Genomic DNA, 14,005 nt, shown 5'->3' with positions numbered 1-14,005 from the left:
TAGTTTTCTTCTTCTCTTGTGTTTAAATGACTGTGGTTACTGTCTTTATAATAGAAGCTTAAGCTAAAAAGCTTACAGCACCTAGTATTCCCAGGCAGTCTGCCATCCAAGTACTAACTAGGCCCAACTCTTCTTCGCTTCCGAGATCAGACGGGATCGGGCTTTCAAGGAGTGGTATGGCCGTAAGCGATCACTGCTGGCTGTAGAAGACTATTTCTATATACTCTTCTAAGAGTAATACTTGTTTTAGAGCTGCCTGTAAACGGTAGACAACCTGACACCTCAAATGAAAATGATTGGCTTTCCAGTTCGTTTTTTTTTTTTTTTGTAGTTTTCTTCTTCTCTTGTGTTTAAATGACTGTGGTTACTGTCTTTATAATAGAAGCTTAAGCTAAAAAGCTTACAGCACCTAGTATTCCCAGGCAGTCTCCCATCCAAGTACTAACTAGGCCCAACTCTTCTTCGCTTCCGAGATCAGACGGGATCGGGCTTTCAAGGAGTGGTATGGCCGTAAGCGATCACTGCTGGCTGTAGAAGACTATTTCTATATACTCTTCTAAGAGTAATACTTGTTTTAGAGCTGCCTGTAAACGGTAGACCACCTGACACCTCAAATGAAAATGATTGGCTTTCCAGTTCGTTTTTTTTTTTTTGTAGTTTTCTTCTTCTCTTGTGTTTAAATGACTGTGGTTACTGTCTTTATAATAGAAGCTTAAGCTAAAAAGCTTACAGCACCTAGTATTCCCAGGCAGTCTGCCATCCAAGTACTAACTAGGCCCAACTCTTCTTCGCTTCCGAGATCAGACGGGATCGGGCTTTCAAGGAGTGGTATGGCCGTAAGCGATCACTGCTGGCTGTAGAAGACTATTTCTATATACTCTTCTAAGAGTAATACTTGTTTTAGAGCTGCCTGTAAACGGTAGACAACCTGACACCTCAAATGAAAATGATTGGCTTTCCAGTTCGTTTTTTTTTTTTTGTAGTTTTCTTCTTCTCTTGTGTTTAAATGACTGTGGTTACTCTCTTTATAATAGAAGCTTAAGCTAAAAAGCTTACAGCACCTAGTATTCCCAGGCAGTCTGCCATCCAAGTACTAACTAGGCCCAACTCTTCTTCGCTTCCGAGATCAGACGGGATCGGGCTTTCAAGGAGTGGTATGGCCGTAAGCGATCACTGCTGGCTGTAGAAGACTATTTCTATATACTCTTCTAAGAGTAATACTTGTTTTAGAGCTGCCTGTAAACGGTAGACAACCTGACACCTCAAATGAAAATGATTGGCTTTCCAGTTCGTTTTTTTTTTTTTTTGTAGTTTTCTTCTTCTCTTGTGTTTAAATGACTGTGGTTACTGTCTTTATAATAGAAGCTTAAGCTAAAAAGCTTACAGCACCTAGTATTCCCAGGCAGTCTCCCATCCAAGTACTAACTAGGCCCAACTCTTCTTCGCTTCCGAGATCAGACGGGATCGGGCTTTCAAGGAGTGGTATGGCCGTAAGCGATCACTGCTGGCTGTAGAAGACTATTTCTATATACTCTTCTAAGAGTAATACTTGTTTTAGAGCTGCCTGTAAACGGTAGACCACCTGACACCTCAAATGAAAATGATTGGCTTTCCAGTTCGTTTTTTTTTTTTTGTAGTTTTCTTCTTCTCTTGTGTTTAAATGACTGTGGTTACTGTCTTTATAATAGAAGCTTAAGCTAAAAAGCTTACAGCACCTAGTATTCCCAGGCAGTCTGCCATCCAAGTACTAACTAGGCCCAACTCTTCTTCGCTTCCGAGATCAGACGGGATCGGGCTTTCAAGGAGTGGTATGGCCGTAAGCGATCACTGCTGGCTGTAGAAGACTATTTCTATATACTCTTCTAAGAGTAATACTTGTTTTAGAGCTGCCTGTAAACGGTAGACAACCTGACACCTCAAATGAAAATGATTGGCTTTCCAGTTCGTTTTTTTTTTTTTTTGTAGTTTTCTTCTTCTCTTGTGTTTAAATGACTGTGGTTACTGTCTTTATAATAGAAGCTTAAGCTAAAAAGCTTACAGCACCTAGTATTCCCAGGCAGTCTCCCATCCAAGTACTAACTAGGCCCAACTCTTCTTCGCTTCCGAGATCAGACGGGATCGGGCTTTCAAGAAGTGGTATGGCCGTAAGCGATCACTGCTGGCTGTAGAAGACTATTTCTATATACTCTTCTAAGAGTAATACTTGTTTTAGAGCTGCCTGTAAACGGTAGACCACCTGACACCTCAAATGAAAATGATTGGCTTTCCAGTTCGTTTTTTTTTTTTTGTAGTTTTCTTCTTCTCTTGTGTTTAAATGACTGTGGTTACTGTCTTTATAATAGAAGCTTAAGCTAAAAAGCTTACAGCACCTAGTATTCCCAGGCAGTCTCCCATCCAAGTACTAACTAGGCCCAACTCTTCTTCGCTTCCGAGATCAGACGGGATCGGGCTTTCAAGGAGTGGTATGGCCGTAAGCGATCACTGCTAGCTGTAGAAGACTATTTCTATATACTCTTCTAAGAGTAATACTTGTTTTAGAGCTGCCTGTAAACGGTAGACCACCTGACACCTCAAATGAAAATGATTGGCTTTCCAGTTCGTTTTTTTTTTTTTGTAGTTTTCTTCTTCTCTTGTGTTTAAATGACTGTGGTTACTGTCTTTATAATAGAAGCTTAAGCTAAAAAGCTTACAGCACCTAGTATTCCCAGGCAGTCTGCCATCCAAGTACTAACTAGGCCCAACTCTTCTTCGCTTCCGAGATCAGACGGGATCGGGCTTTCAAGGAGTGGTATGGCCGTAAGCGATCACTGCTGGCTGTAGAAGACTATTTCTATATACTCTTCTAAGAGTAATACTTGTTTTAGAGCTGCCTGTAAACGGTAGACAACCTGACACCTCAAATGAAAATGATTGGCTTTCCAGTTCGTTTTTTTTTTTTTTTGTAGTTTTCTTCTTCTCTTGTGTTTAAATGACTGTGGTTACTGTCTTTATAATAGAAGCTTAAGCTAAAAAGCTTACAGCACCTAGTATTCCCAGGCAGTCTCCCATCCAAGTACTAACTAGGCCCAACTCTTCTTCGCTTCCGAGATCAGACGGGATCGGGCTTTCAAGGAGTGGTATGGCCGTAAGCGATCACTGCTGGCTGTAGAAGACTATTTCTATATACTCTTCTAAGAGTAATACTTGTTTTAGAGCTGCCTGTAAACGGTAGACCACCTGACACCTCAAATGAAAATGATTGGCTTTCCAGTTCGTTTTTTTTTTTTTGTAGTTTTCTTCTTCTCTTGTGTTTAAATGACTGTGGTTACTGTCTTTATAATAGAAGCTTAAGCTAAAAAGCTTACAGCACCTAGTATTCCCAGGCAGTCTCCCATCCAAGTACTAACTTGGCCCAACTCTTCTTCGCTTCCGAGATCAGACGGGATCGGGCTTTCAAGGAGTGGTATGGCCGTAAGCGATCACTGCTGGCTGTAGAAGACTATTTCTATATACTCTTCTAAGAGTAATACTTGTTTTAGAGCTGCCTGTAAACGGTAGACCACCTGACACCTCAAATGAAAATGATTGGCTTTCCAGTTCGTTTTTTTTTTTTTGTAGTTTTCTTCTTCTCTTGTGTTTAAATGACTGTGGTTACTGTCTTTATAATAGAAGCTTAAGCTAAAAAGCTTACAGCACCTAGTATTCCCAGGCAGTCTCCCATCCAAGTACTAACTAGGCCCAACTCTTCTTCGCTTCCGAGATCAGACGGGATCGGGCTTTCAAGGAGTGGTATGGCCGTAAGCGATCACTGCTGGCTGTAGAAGACTATTTCTATATACTCTTCTAAGAGTAATACTTGTTTTAGAGCTGCCTGTAAACGGTAGACCACCTGACACCTCAAATGAAAATGATTGGCTTTCCAGTTCGTTTTTTTTTTTTTGTAGTTTTCTTCTTCTCTTGTGTTTAAATGACTGTGGTTACTGTCTTTATAATAGAAGCTTAAGCTAAAAAGCTTACAGCACCTAGTATTCCCAGGCAGTCTCCCATCCAAGTACTAACTAGGCCCAACTCTTCTTCGCTTCCGAGATCAGACGGGATCAGGCTTTCAAGGAGTGGTATGGCCGTAAGCGATCACTGCTGGCTGTAGAAGACTATTTCTATATACTCTTCTAAGAGTAATACTTGTTTTAGAGCTGCCTGTAAACGGTAGACCACCTGACACCTCAAATGAAAATGATTGGCTTTCCAGTTCGTTTTTTTTTTTTTGTTGTTGTTTTTTTTTTAGTTTTCTTCTTCTCTTGTGTTTAAATGACTGTGGTTACTGTCTTTATAATAGAAACTTAAGCTAAAAAGCTTACAGCACCTAGTATTCCCAGGCAGTCTCCCATCCAAGTACTAACTAGGCCCAACTCTTCTTCGCTTCCGAGATCAGACGAGATCGGGCTTTCAAGGAGTGGTATGGCCGTAAGCGATCACTGCTGGCTGTAGAAGACTATTTCTATATACTCTTCTGAGAGTAATACTTGTTTTAGAGCTGCCTGTAAACGGTAGACCACCTGACACCTCAAATGAAAATGATTGGCTTTCCAGTTCGTTTTTTTTTTTTTTGTAGTCTTCTTCATCTCTTGTGTTTAAATGACTGTGGTTACTGTCTTTATAATAGAAGCTTAAGCTAAAAAGCTTACAGCACCTAGTACTCCCAGGCAGTCTCCCATCCAAGTACTAACTAGGCCCAACTCTTCTTCGCTTCCGAGATCAGACGGGATCGGGCTTTCAAGGAGTGGTATGGCCGTAAGCGATCACTGCTGGCTGTAGAAGACTATTTCTATATACTCTTCTAAGAGTAATACTTGTTTTAGAGCTGCCTGTAAACGGTAGACCACCTGACACCTCAAATGAAAATGATTGGCTTTCCAGTTCGTTTTTTTTTTTTTTGTAGTTTTCTTCTTCTCTTGTGTTTAAATGACTGTGGTTACTGTCTTTATAATAGAAGCTTAAGCTAAAAAGCTTACAGCACCTAGTATTCCCAGGCAGTCTCCCATCCAAGTACTAACTAGGCCCAACTCTTCTTCGCTTCCGAGATCAGACGGGATCGGGCTTTCAAGGAGTGGTATGGCCGTAAGCGATCACTGCTGGCTGTAGAAGACTATTTCTATATACTCTTCTAAGAGTAATACTTGTTTTAGAGCTGCCTGTAAACGGTAGACCACCTGACACCTCAAATGAAAATGATTGGCTTTCCTGTTCGTTTTTTTTTTTTTTGTAGTTTTCTTCTTCTCTTGTGTTTAAATGACTGTGGTTACTGTCTTTATAATAGAAGCTTAAGCTAAAAAGCTTACAGCACCTAGTATTCCCAGGCAGTCTCCCATCCAAGTACTAACTAGGCCCAACTCTTCTTCGCTTCCGAGATCAGACGGGATCGGGCTTTCAAGGAGTGGTATGGCCGTAAGCGATCACTGCTGGCTGTAGAAGACTATTTCTATATACTCTTCTAAGAGTAATACTTGTTTTAGAGCTGCCTGTAAACGGTAGACCACCTGACACCTCAAATGAAAATGATTGGCTTTCCAGTTCGTTTTTTTTGTTTTGTTGTTTTTTTTTTTAAGTTTTCTTCTTCTCTTGTGTTTAAATGACTGTGGTTACTGTCTTTATAATAGAAACTTAAGCTAAAAAGCTTACCGCACCTAGTATTCCCAGGCAGTCTCCCATCCAAGTACTAACTAGGCCCAACTCTTCTTCGCTTCCGAGATCAGACGAGATCGGGCTTTCAAGGAGTGGTATGGCCGTAAGCGATCACTGCTGGCTGTAGAAGACTATTTCTATATACTCTTCTAAGAGTAATACTTGTTTTAGAGCTGCCTGTAAACGGTAGACCACCTGACACCTCAAATGAAAATGATTGGCTTTCCAGTTCGTTTTTTTTTTTTTGTAGTTTTCTTCTTCTCTTGTGTTTAAATGACTGTGGTTACTGTCTTTATAATAGAAGCTTAAGCTAAAAAGCTTACAGCACCTAGTATTCCCAGGCAGTCTGCCAACCAAGTACTAACTAGGCCCAACTCTTCTTCGCTTCCGAGATCAGACGGGATCGGGCTTTCAAGGAGTGGTATGGCCGTAAGCGATCACTGCTGGCTGTAGAAGACTATTTCTATATACTCTTCTAAGAGTAATACTTGTTTTAGAGCTGCCTGTAAACGGTAGACCACCTGACACCTCAAATGAAAATGATTGGCTTTCCAGTTCGTTTTTTTTTTTTTTTGTAGTTTTCTTCTTCTCTTGTGTTTAAATGACTGTGGTTACTGTCTTTATAATAGAAGCTTAAGCTAAAAAGTTTACAGCACCTAGTATTCCCAGGCAGTCTCCCATCCAAGTACTAACTAGGCCCAACTCTTCTTCGCTTCCGAGATCAGACGGGATCGGGCTTTCAAGGAGTGGTATGGCCGTAAGCGATCACTGCTGGCTGTAGAAGACTATTTCTATATACTCTTCTAAGAGTAATACTTGTTTTAGAGCTGCCTGTAAACGGTAGACCACCTGACACCTCAAATGAAAATGATTGGCTTTCCAGTTCGTTTTTTTTTTTTTTGTAGTTTTCTTCTTCTCTTGTGTTTAAATGACTGTGGTTACTGTCTTTATAATAGAAGCTTAAGCTAAAAAGCTTACAGCACCTAGTATTCCCAGGCAGTCTCCCATCCAAGTACTAACTAGGCCCAACTCTTCTTCGCTTCCGAGATCAGACGGGATCGGGCTTTCAAGGAGTGGTATGGCCGTAAGCGATCACTGCTGGCTGTAGAAGACTATTTCTATATACTCTTCTAAGAGTAATACTTGTTTTAGAGCTGCCTGTAAACGGTAGACCACCTGACACCTCAAATGAAAATGATTGGCTTTCCAGTTCGTTTTTTTTTTTTTGTAGTTTTCTTCTTCTCTTGTGTTTAAATGACTGTGGTTACTGTCTTTATAATAGAAGCTTAAGCTAAAAAGCTTACAGCACCTAGTATTCCTAGGCAGTCTCCCATCCAAGTACTAACTAGGCCCAACTCTTCTTCGCTTCCGAGATCAGACGGGATCGGGCTTTCAAGGAGTGGTATGGCCGTAAGCGATCACTGCTGGCTGTAGAAGACTATTTCTATATACTCTTCTAAGAGTAATACTTGTTTTAGAGCTGCCTGTAAACGGTAGACCACCTGACACCTCAAATGAAAATGATTGGCTTTCCAGTTCGTTTTTTTTTTTTTTGTAGTTTTCTTCTTCTCTTGTGTTTAAATGACTGTGGTTACTGTCTTTATAATAGAAGCTTAAGCTAAAAAGCTTACAGCACCTAGTATTCCCAGGCAGTCTCCCATCCAAGTACTAACTAGGCCCAACTCTTCTTCGCTTCCGAGATCAGACGGGATCGGGCTTTCAAGGAGTGGTATGGCCGTAAGCGATCACTGCTGGCTGTAGAAGACTATTTCTATATACTCTTCTAAGAGTAATACTTGTTTTAGAGCTGCCTGTAAACGGTAGACCACCTGACACCTCAAATGAAAATGATTGGCTTTCCAGTTCGTTTTTTTTTTTTTGTAGTTTTCTTCTTCTCTTGTGTTTAAATGACTGTGGTTACTGTCTTTATAATAGAAGCTTAAGCTAAAAAGCTTACAGCACCTAGTATTCCCAGGCAGTCTCCCATCCAAGTACTAACTAGGCCCAACTCTTCTTCGCTTCCGAGATCAGACGGGATCGGGCTTTCAAGGAGTGGTATGGCCGTAAGCGATCACTGCTGGCTGTAGAAGACTATTTCTATATACTCTTCTAAGAGTAATACTTGTTTTAGAGCTGCCTGTAAACGGTAGACCACCTGACACCTCAAATGAAAATGATTGGCTTTCCAGTTCGTTTTTTTTGTTTTGTTGTTTTTTTTTTTTAAGTTTTCTTCTTCTCTTGTGTTTAAATGACTGTGGTTACTGTCTTTATAATAGAAACTTAAGCTAAAAAGCTTACCGCACCTAGTATTCCCAGGCAGTCTCCCATCCAAGTACTAACTAGGCCCAACTCTTCTTCGCTTCCGAGATCAGACGAGATCGGGCTTTCAAGGAGTGGTATGGCCGTAAGCGATCACTGCTGGCTGTAGAAGACTATTTCTATATACTCTTCTAAGAGTAATACTTGTTTTAGAGCTGCCTGTAAACGGTAGACCACCTGACACCTCAAATGAAAATGATTGGCTTTCCAGTTCGTTTTTTTTTTTTTGTAGTTTTCTTCTTCTCTTGTGTTTAAATGACTGTGGTTACTGTCTTTATAATAGAAGCTTAAGCTAAAAAGCTTACAGCACCTAGTATTCCCAGGCAGTCTGCCATCCAAGTACTAACTAGGCCCAACTCTTCTTCGCTTCCGAGATCAGACGGGATCGGGCTTTCAAGGAGTGGTATGGCCGTAAGCGATCACTGCTGGCTGTAGAAGACTATTTCTATATACTCTTCTAAGAGTAATACTTGTTTTAGAGCTGCCTGTAAACGGTAGACCACCTGACACCTCAAATGAAAATGATTGGCTTTCCAGTTCGTTTTTTTTTTTTTTTTGTAGTTTCTTCTTCTTCTCTTGTGTTTAAATGACTGTGGTTACTGTCTTTATAATAGAAGCTTAAGCTAAAAAGTTTACAGCACCTAGTATTCCCAGGCAGTCTCCCATCCAAGTACTAACTAGGCCCAACTCTTCTTCGCTTCCGAGATCAGACGGGATCGGGCTTTCAAGGAGTGGTATGGCCGTAAGCGATCACTGCTGGCTGTAGAAGACTATTTCTATATACTCTTCTAAGAGTAATACTTGTTTTAGAGCTGCCTGTAAACGGTAGACCACCTGACACCTCAAATGAAAATGATTGGCTTTCCAGTTCGTTTTTTTTTTTTTGTAGTTTTCTTCTTCTCTTGTGTTTAAATGACTGTGGTTACTGTCTTTATAATAGAAGCTTAAGCTAAAAAGCTTACAGCACCTAGTATTCCCAGGCAGTCTCCCATCCAAGTACTAACTAGGCCCAACTCTTCTTCGCTTCCGAGATCAGACGGGATCGGGCTTTCAAGGAGTGGTATGGCCGTAAGCGATCACTGCTGGCTGTAGAAGACTATTTCTATATACTCTTCTAAGAGTAATACTTGTTTTAGAGCTGCCTGTAAACGGTAGACCACCTGACACCTCAAATGAAAATGATTGGCTTTCCAGTTCGTTTTTTTTTTTTTGTAGTTTTCTTCTTCTCTTGTGTTTAAATGACTGTGGTTACTGTCTTTATAATAGAAGCTTAAGCTAAAAAGCTTACAGCACCTAGTATTCCTAGGCAGTCTCCCATCCAAGTACTAACTAGGCCCAACTCTTCTTCGCTTCCGAGATCAGACGGGATCGGGCTTTCAAGGAGTGGTATGGCCGTAAGCGATCACTGCTGGCTGTAGAAGACTATTTCTATATACTCTTCTAAGAGTAATACTTGTTTTAGAGCTGCCTGTAAACGGTAGACCACCTGACACCTCAAATGAAAATGATTGGCTTTCCAGTTCGTTTTTTTTTTTTTTGTAGTTTTCTTCTTCTCTTGTGTTTAAATGACTGTGGTTACTGTCTTTATAATAGAAGCTTAAGCTAAAAAGCTTACAGCACCTAGTATTCCCAGGCAGTCTCCCATCCAAGTACTAACTAGGCCCAACTCTTCTTCGCTTCCGAGATCAGACGGGATCGGGCTTTCAAGGAGTGGTATGGCCGTAAGCGATCACTGCTGGCTGTAGAAGACTATTTCTATATACTCTTCTAAGAGTAATACTTGTTTTAGAGCTGCCTGTAAACGGTAGACCACCTGACACCTCAAATGAAAATGATTGGCTTTCCAGTTCGTTTTTTTTTTTTTGTAGTTTTCTTCTTCTCTTGTGTTTAAATGACTGTGGTTACTGTCTTTATAATAGAAGCTTAAGCTAAAAAGCTTACAGCACCTAGTATTCCCAGGCAGTCTCCCATCCAAGTACTAACTAGGCCCAACTCTTCTTCGCTTCCGAGATCAGACGGGATCGGGCTTTCAAGGAGTGGTATGGCCGTAAGCGATCACTGCTGGCTGTAGAAGACTATTTCTATATACTCTTCTAAGAGTAATACTTGTTTTAGAGCTGCCTGTAAACGGTAGACCACCTGACACCTCAAATGAAAATGATTGGCTTTCCAGTTCGTTTTTTTTTTTTTGTAGTTTTCTTCTTCTCTTGTGTTTAAATGACTGTGGTTACTGTCTTTATAATAGAAGCTTAAGCTAAAAAGCTTACAGCACCTAGTATTCCCAGGCAGTCTGCCATCCAAGTACTAACTAGGCCCAACTCTTCTTCGCTTCCGAGATCAGACGGGATCGGGCTTTCAAGGAGTGGTATGGCCGTAAGCGATCACTGCTGGCTGTAGAAGACTATTTCTATATACTCTTCTAAGAGTAATACTTGTTTTAGAGCTGCCTGTAAACGGTAGACCACCTGACACCTCAAATGAAAATGATTGGCTTTCCAGTTCGTTTTTTTTTTTTTTGTAGTTTTCTTCTTCTCTTGTGTTTAAATGACTGTGGTTACTGTCTTTATAATAGAAGCTTAAGCTAAAAAGCTTACAGCACCTAGTATTCCCAGGCAGTCTCCCATCCAAGTACTAACTAGGCCCAACTCTTCTTCGCTTCCGAGATCAGACGGGATCGGGCTTTCAAGGAGTGGTATGGCCGTAAGCGATCACTGCTGGCTGTAGAAGACTATTTCTATATACTCTTCTAAGAGTAATACTTGTTTTAGAGCTGCCTGTAAACGGTAGACCACCTGACACCTCAAATGAAAATGATTGGCTTTCCAGTTCGTTTTTTTTTTTTGTAGTTTTCTTCTTCTCTTGTGTTTAAATGACTGTGGTTACTGTCTTTATAATAGAAGCTTAAGCTAAAAAGCTTACAGCACCTAGTATTCCCAGGCAGTCTCCCATCCAAGTACTAACTAGGCCCAACTCTTCTTCGCTTCCGAGATCAGACGGGATCGGGCTTTCAAGGAGTGGTATGGCCGTAAGCGATCACTGCTGGCTGTAGAAGACTATTTCTATATACTCTTCTAAGAGTAATACTTGTTTTAGAGCTGCCTGTAAACGGTAGACCACCTGACACCTCAAATGAAAATGATTGGCTTTCCAGTTCGTTTTTTTTTTTTGTAGTTTTCTTCTTCTCTTGTGTTTAAATGACTGTGGTTACTGTCTTTATAATAGAAGCTTAAGCTAAAAAGCTTACAGCACCTAGTATTCCCAGGCAGTCTCCCATCCAAGTACTAACTAGGCCCAACTCTTCTTCGCTTCCGAGATCAGACGGGATCGGGCTTTCAAGGAGTGGTATGGCCGTAAGCGATCACTGCTGGCTGTAGAAGACTATTTCTATATACTCTTCTAAGAGTAATACTTGTTTTAGAGCTGCCTGTAAACGGTAGACCACCTGACACCTCAAATGAAAATGATTGGCTTTCCAGTTCGTTTTTTTTTTTTTTGTAGTTTTCTTCTTCTCTTGTGTTTAAATGACTGTGGTTACTGTCTTTATAATAGAAGCTTAAGCTAAAAAGCTTACAGCACCTAGTATTCCCAGGCAGTCTCCCATCCAAGTACTAACTAGGCCCAACTCTTCTTCGCTTCCGAGATCAGACGGGATCGGGCTTTCAAGGAGTGGTATGGCCGTAAGCGATCACTGCTGGCTGTAGAAGACTATTTCTATATACTCTTCTAAGAGTAATACTTGTTTTAGAGCTGCCTGTAAACGGTAGACCACCTGACACCTCAAATGAAAATGATTGGCTTTCCAGTTCGTTTTTTTTTTTTTTGTAGTTTTCTTCTTCTCTTGTGTTTAAATGACTGTGGTTACTGTCTTTATAATAGAAGCTTAAGCTAAAAAGCTTACAGCACCTAGTATTCCCAGGCAGTCTCCATCCAAGTACTAACTAGGCCCAACTCTTCTTCGCTTCCGAGATCAGACGGGATCGGGCTTTCAAGGAGTGGTATGGCCGTAAGCGATCACTGCTGGCTGTAGAAGACTATTTCTATATACTCTTCTAAGAGTAATACTTGTTTTAGAGCTGCCTGTAAACGGTAGACCACCTGACACCTCAAATGAAAATGATTGGCTTTCCAGTTCGTTTTTTTTTTTTGTAGTTTTCTTCTTCTCTTGTGTTTAAATGACTGTGGTTACTGTCTTTATAATAGAAGCTTAAGCTAAAAAGCTTACAGCACCTAGTATTCCCAGGCAGTCTGCCATCCAAGTACTAACTAGGCCCAACTCTTCTTCGCTTCCGAGATCAGACGGGATCGGGCTTTCAAGGAGTGGTATGGCCGTAAGCGATCACTGCTGGCTGTAGAAGACTATTTCTATATACTCTTCTAAGAGTAATACTTGTTTTAGAGCTGCCTGTAAACGGTAGACCACCTGACACCTCAAATGAAAATGATTGGCTTTCCAGTTCGTTTTTTTTTTTTTTGTAGTTTTCTTCTTCTCTTGTGTTTAAATGACTGTGGTTACTGTCTTTATAATAGAAGCTTAAGCTAAAAAGCTTACAGCACCTAGTATTCCCAGGCAGTCTCCCATCCAAGTACTAACTAGGCCCAACTCTTCTTCGCTTCCGAGATCAGACGGGATCGGGCTTTCAAGGAGTGGTATGGCCGTAAGCGATCACTGCTGGCTGTAGAAGACTATTTCTATATACTCTTCTAAGAGTAATACTTGTTTTAGAGCTGCCTGTAAACGGTAGACCACCTGACACCTCAAATGAAAATGATTGGCTTTCCAGTTCGTTTTTTTTTTTTTGTAGTTTTCTTCTTCTCTTGTGTTTAAATGACTGTGGTTACTGTCTTTATAATAGAAGCTTAAGCTAAAAAGCTTACAGCACCTAGTATTCCCAGGCAGTCTCCCATCCAAGTACTAACTAGGCCCAACTCTTCTTCGCTTCCGAGATCAGACGGGATCGGGCTTTCAAGGAGTGGTATGGCCGTAAGCGATCACTGCTGGCTGTAGAAGACTATTTCTATATACTCTTCTAAGAGTAATACTTGTTTTAGAGCTGCCTGTAAACGGTAGACCACCTGACACCTCAAATGAAAATGATTGGCTTTCCAGTTCGTTTTTTTTTTTTTGTAGTTTTCTTCTTCTCTTGTGTTTAAATGACTGTGGTTACTGTCTTTATAATAGAAGCTTAAGCTAAAAAGCTTACAGCACCTAGTATTCCCAGGCAGTCTCCCATCCAAGTACTAACTAGGCCCAACTCTTCTTCGCTTCCGAGATCAGACGGGATCGGGCTTTCAAGGAGTGGTATGGCCGTAAGCGATCACTGCTGGCTGTAGAAGACTATTTCTATATACTCTTCTAAGAGTAATACTTGTTTTAGAGCTGCCTGTAAACGGTAGACCACCTGACACCTCAAATGAAAATGATTGGCTTTCCAGTTCGTTTTTTTTTTTTTTGTAGTTTTCTTCTTCTCTTGTGTTTAAATGACTGTGGTTACTGTCTTTATAATAGAAGCTTAAGCTAAAAAGCTTACAGCACCTAGTATTCCCAGGCAGTCTCCCATCCAAGTACTAACTAGGCCCAACTCTTCTTCGCTTCCGAGATCAGACGGGATCGGGCTTTCAAGGAGTGGTATGGCCGTAAGCGATCACTGCTGGCTGTAGAAGACTATTTCTATATACTCTTCTAAGAGTAATACTTGTTTTAGAGCTGCCTGTAAACGGTAGACCACCTGACACCTCAAATGAAAATGATTGGCTTTCCAGTTCGTTTTTTTTTTTTTGTAGTTTTCTTCTTCTCTTGTGTTTAAATGACTGTGGTTACTGTCTTTATAATAGAAGCTTAAGCTAAAAAGCTTACAGCACCTAGTATTCCCAGGCAGTCTGCCATCCAAGTACTAACTAGGCCCAACTCTTCTTCGCTTCCGAGATCAGACGGGATCGGGCTTTCAAGGAGTGGTATGGCCGTAAGCGATCACTGCTGGCTGTAGAAGACTATTTCTATATACTCTTCTAAGAGTAATACTTGTTA

The 14,005-nt window shown here is 40.9% G+C and overlaps 39 non-coding genes and 4 pseudogenes across 39 annotated transcripts; all 43 read right to left on the bottom strand.

Moving 5' to 3' along the window:
- Positions 1 to 69: 69 nt before the first annotated feature.
- On the bottom strand, positions 70 to 188 carry LOC136685170 (5S ribosomal RNA). Its single transcript, XR_010799986.1, has one exon. It is a non-coding gene; the product is annotated as a 5S ribosomal RNA (ribosomal RNA).
- Positions 189 to 397: 209 nt separating this feature from the next.
- On the bottom strand, positions 398 to 516 carry LOC136685213 (5S ribosomal RNA). The gene has a single exon (XR_010800006.1). It is a non-coding gene; the product is annotated as a 5S ribosomal RNA (ribosomal RNA).
- A 207-nt stretch (positions 517 to 723) lies between these two features.
- LOC136685168 (5S ribosomal RNA) lies at positions 724 to 842 on the bottom strand. Its single transcript, XR_010799985.1, has one exon. It is a non-coding gene; the product is annotated as a 5S ribosomal RNA (ribosomal RNA).
- Positions 843 to 1,049: 207 nt separating this feature from the next.
- On the bottom strand, positions 1,050 to 1,168 carry LOC136685167 (5S ribosomal RNA). Its single transcript, XR_010799984.1, has one exon. It is a non-coding gene; the product is annotated as a 5S ribosomal RNA (ribosomal RNA).
- A 209-nt stretch (positions 1,169 to 1,377) lies between these two features.
- On the bottom strand, positions 1,378 to 1,496 carry LOC136685212 (5S ribosomal RNA). Its single transcript, XR_010800005.1, has one exon. It is a non-coding gene; the product is annotated as a 5S ribosomal RNA (ribosomal RNA).
- A 207-nt stretch (positions 1,497 to 1,703) lies between these two features.
- Positions 1,704 to 1,822, bottom strand: LOC136685166 (5S ribosomal RNA). The gene has a single exon (XR_010799983.1). It is a non-coding gene; the product is annotated as a 5S ribosomal RNA (ribosomal RNA).
- A 209-nt stretch (positions 1,823 to 2,031) lies between these two features.
- LOC136685141 (5S ribosomal RNA) lies at positions 2,032 to 2,150 on the bottom strand. Its single transcript, XR_010799959.1, has one exon. It is a non-coding gene; the product is annotated as a 5S ribosomal RNA (ribosomal RNA).
- Positions 2,151 to 2,357: 207 nt separating this feature from the next.
- LOC136685211 (5S ribosomal RNA) lies at positions 2,358 to 2,476 on the bottom strand. The gene has a single exon (XR_010800004.1). It is a non-coding gene; the product is annotated as a 5S ribosomal RNA (ribosomal RNA).
- Positions 2,477 to 2,683: 207 nt separating this feature from the next.
- Positions 2,684 to 2,802, bottom strand: LOC136685165 (5S ribosomal RNA). Its single transcript, XR_010799982.1, has one exon. It is a non-coding gene; the product is annotated as a 5S ribosomal RNA (ribosomal RNA).
- A 209-nt stretch (positions 2,803 to 3,011) lies between these two features.
- LOC136685210 (5S ribosomal RNA) lies at positions 3,012 to 3,130 on the bottom strand. Its single transcript, XR_010800003.1, has one exon. It is a non-coding gene; the product is annotated as a 5S ribosomal RNA (ribosomal RNA).
- Positions 3,131 to 3,337: 207 nt separating this feature from the next.
- LOC136685121 (5S ribosomal RNA) lies at positions 3,338 to 3,456 on the bottom strand. The gene has a single exon (XR_010799940.1). It is a non-coding gene; the product is annotated as a 5S ribosomal RNA (ribosomal RNA).
- A 207-nt stretch (positions 3,457 to 3,663) lies between these two features.
- Positions 3,664 to 3,782, bottom strand: LOC136685209 (5S ribosomal RNA). Its single transcript, XR_010800002.1, has one exon. It is a non-coding gene; the product is annotated as a 5S ribosomal RNA (ribosomal RNA).
- A 207-nt stretch (positions 3,783 to 3,989) lies between these two features.
- On the bottom strand, positions 3,990 to 4,108 carry LOC136685152 (5S ribosomal RNA). Its single transcript, XR_010799970.1, has one exon. It is a non-coding gene; the product is annotated as a 5S ribosomal RNA (ribosomal RNA).
- Positions 4,109 to 4,330: 222 nt separating this feature from the next.
- On the bottom strand, positions 4,331 to 4,449 carry LOC136685143 (5S ribosomal RNA). The gene has a single exon (XR_010799961.1). It is a non-coding gene; the product is annotated as a 5S ribosomal RNA (ribosomal RNA).
- A 208-nt stretch (positions 4,450 to 4,657) lies between these two features.
- Positions 4,658 to 4,776, bottom strand: LOC136685140 (5S ribosomal RNA). The gene has a single exon (XR_010799958.1). It is a non-coding gene; the product is annotated as a 5S ribosomal RNA (ribosomal RNA).
- Positions 4,777 to 4,984: 208 nt separating this feature from the next.
- LOC136685208 (5S ribosomal RNA) lies at positions 4,985 to 5,103 on the bottom strand. The gene has a single exon (XR_010800001.1). It is a non-coding gene; the product is annotated as a 5S ribosomal RNA (ribosomal RNA).
- A 208-nt stretch (positions 5,104 to 5,311) lies between these two features.
- On the bottom strand, positions 5,312 to 5,430 carry LOC136685207 (5S ribosomal RNA). The gene has a single exon (XR_010800000.1). It is a non-coding gene; the product is annotated as a 5S ribosomal RNA (ribosomal RNA).
- Positions 5,431 to 5,651: 221 nt separating this feature from the next.
- LOC136685184 (5S ribosomal RNA) lies at positions 5,652 to 5,770 on the bottom strand (annotated as a pseudogene).
- Positions 5,771 to 5,977: 207 nt separating this feature from the next.
- On the bottom strand, positions 5,978 to 6,096 carry LOC136685180 (5S ribosomal RNA; annotated as a pseudogene).
- A 209-nt stretch (positions 6,097 to 6,305) lies between these two features.
- Positions 6,306 to 6,424, bottom strand: LOC136685159 (5S ribosomal RNA). The gene has a single exon (XR_010799976.1). It is a non-coding gene; the product is annotated as a 5S ribosomal RNA (ribosomal RNA).
- A 208-nt stretch (positions 6,425 to 6,632) lies between these two features.
- LOC136685206 (5S ribosomal RNA) lies at positions 6,633 to 6,751 on the bottom strand. The gene has a single exon (XR_010799999.1). It is a non-coding gene; the product is annotated as a 5S ribosomal RNA (ribosomal RNA).
- A 207-nt stretch (positions 6,752 to 6,958) lies between these two features.
- Positions 6,959 to 7,077, bottom strand: LOC136685149 (5S ribosomal RNA). Its single transcript, XR_010799967.1, has one exon. It is a non-coding gene; the product is annotated as a 5S ribosomal RNA (ribosomal RNA).
- Positions 7,078 to 7,285: 208 nt separating this feature from the next.
- Positions 7,286 to 7,404, bottom strand: LOC136685204 (5S ribosomal RNA). Its single transcript, XR_010799997.1, has one exon. It is a non-coding gene; the product is annotated as a 5S ribosomal RNA (ribosomal RNA).
- A 207-nt stretch (positions 7,405 to 7,611) lies between these two features.
- Positions 7,612 to 7,730, bottom strand: LOC136685203 (5S ribosomal RNA). The gene has a single exon (XR_010799996.1). It is a non-coding gene; the product is annotated as a 5S ribosomal RNA (ribosomal RNA).
- A 222-nt stretch (positions 7,731 to 7,952) lies between these two features.
- LOC136685183 (5S ribosomal RNA) lies at positions 7,953 to 8,071 on the bottom strand (annotated as a pseudogene).
- A 207-nt stretch (positions 8,072 to 8,278) lies between these two features.
- Positions 8,279 to 8,397, bottom strand: LOC136685164 (5S ribosomal RNA). The gene has a single exon (XR_010799981.1). It is a non-coding gene; the product is annotated as a 5S ribosomal RNA (ribosomal RNA).
- A 212-nt stretch (positions 8,398 to 8,609) lies between these two features.
- On the bottom strand, positions 8,610 to 8,728 carry LOC136685158 (5S ribosomal RNA). The gene has a single exon (XR_010799975.1). It is a non-coding gene; the product is annotated as a 5S ribosomal RNA (ribosomal RNA).
- Positions 8,729 to 8,935: 207 nt separating this feature from the next.
- On the bottom strand, positions 8,936 to 9,054 carry LOC136685202 (5S ribosomal RNA). The gene has a single exon (XR_010799995.1). It is a non-coding gene; the product is annotated as a 5S ribosomal RNA (ribosomal RNA).
- A 207-nt stretch (positions 9,055 to 9,261) lies between these two features.
- Positions 9,262 to 9,380, bottom strand: LOC136685148 (5S ribosomal RNA). The gene has a single exon (XR_010799966.1). It is a non-coding gene; the product is annotated as a 5S ribosomal RNA (ribosomal RNA).
- A 208-nt stretch (positions 9,381 to 9,588) lies between these two features.
- On the bottom strand, positions 9,589 to 9,707 carry LOC136685197 (5S ribosomal RNA). Its single transcript, XR_010799994.1, has one exon. It is a non-coding gene; the product is annotated as a 5S ribosomal RNA (ribosomal RNA).
- Positions 9,708 to 9,914: 207 nt separating this feature from the next.
- LOC136685185 (5S ribosomal RNA) lies at positions 9,915 to 10,033 on the bottom strand. Its single transcript, XR_010799993.1, has one exon. It is a non-coding gene; the product is annotated as a 5S ribosomal RNA (ribosomal RNA).
- Positions 10,034 to 10,240: 207 nt separating this feature from the next.
- Positions 10,241 to 10,359, bottom strand: LOC136685163 (5S ribosomal RNA). Its single transcript, XR_010799980.1, has one exon. It is a non-coding gene; the product is annotated as a 5S ribosomal RNA (ribosomal RNA).
- A 208-nt stretch (positions 10,360 to 10,567) lies between these two features.
- LOC136685174 (5S ribosomal RNA) lies at positions 10,568 to 10,686 on the bottom strand. The gene has a single exon (XR_010799990.1). It is a non-coding gene; the product is annotated as a 5S ribosomal RNA (ribosomal RNA).
- A 206-nt stretch (positions 10,687 to 10,892) lies between these two features.
- Positions 10,893 to 11,011, bottom strand: LOC136685162 (5S ribosomal RNA). Its single transcript, XR_010799979.1, has one exon. It is a non-coding gene; the product is annotated as a 5S ribosomal RNA (ribosomal RNA).
- A 206-nt stretch (positions 11,012 to 11,217) lies between these two features.
- On the bottom strand, positions 11,218 to 11,336 carry LOC136685150 (5S ribosomal RNA). Its single transcript, XR_010799968.1, has one exon. It is a non-coding gene; the product is annotated as a 5S ribosomal RNA (ribosomal RNA).
- Positions 11,337 to 11,544: 208 nt separating this feature from the next.
- Positions 11,545 to 11,663, bottom strand: LOC136685139 (5S ribosomal RNA). Its single transcript, XR_010799957.1, has one exon. It is a non-coding gene; the product is annotated as a 5S ribosomal RNA (ribosomal RNA).
- A 208-nt stretch (positions 11,664 to 11,871) lies between these two features.
- LOC136685181 (5S ribosomal RNA) lies at positions 11,872 to 11,989 on the bottom strand (annotated as a pseudogene).
- A 206-nt stretch (positions 11,990 to 12,195) lies between these two features.
- LOC136685161 (5S ribosomal RNA) lies at positions 12,196 to 12,314 on the bottom strand. The gene has a single exon (XR_010799978.1). It is a non-coding gene; the product is annotated as a 5S ribosomal RNA (ribosomal RNA).
- A 208-nt stretch (positions 12,315 to 12,522) lies between these two features.
- LOC136685128 (5S ribosomal RNA) lies at positions 12,523 to 12,641 on the bottom strand. The gene has a single exon (XR_010799946.1). It is a non-coding gene; the product is annotated as a 5S ribosomal RNA (ribosomal RNA).
- Positions 12,642 to 12,848: 207 nt separating this feature from the next.
- Positions 12,849 to 12,967, bottom strand: LOC136685240 (5S ribosomal RNA). The gene has a single exon (XR_010800031.1). It is a non-coding gene; the product is annotated as a 5S ribosomal RNA (ribosomal RNA).
- A 207-nt stretch (positions 12,968 to 13,174) lies between these two features.
- LOC136685228 (5S ribosomal RNA) lies at positions 13,175 to 13,293 on the bottom strand. The gene has a single exon (XR_010800020.1). It is a non-coding gene; the product is annotated as a 5S ribosomal RNA (ribosomal RNA).
- A 208-nt stretch (positions 13,294 to 13,501) lies between these two features.
- On the bottom strand, positions 13,502 to 13,620 carry LOC136685216 (5S ribosomal RNA). Its single transcript, XR_010800009.1, has one exon. It is a non-coding gene; the product is annotated as a 5S ribosomal RNA (ribosomal RNA).
- A 207-nt stretch (positions 13,621 to 13,827) lies between these two features.
- LOC136685160 (5S ribosomal RNA) lies at positions 13,828 to 13,946 on the bottom strand. Its single transcript, XR_010799977.1, has one exon. It is a non-coding gene; the product is annotated as a 5S ribosomal RNA (ribosomal RNA).
- Between the last annotated feature and the right edge of the window lie 59 nt (positions 13,947 to 14,005).

This window comes from Hoplias malabaricus, unplaced genomic scaffold (assembly GCF_029633855.1).
Source record: "Hoplias malabaricus isolate fHopMal1 unplaced genomic scaffold, fHopMal1.hap1 scaffold_291, whole genome shotgun sequence".
Taxonomy (NCBI): domain Eukaryota; kingdom Metazoa; phylum Chordata; class Actinopteri; order Characiformes; family Erythrinidae; genus Hoplias; species Hoplias malabaricus.
This window is presented reverse-complemented; position numbering and strand designations above follow the sequence as displayed.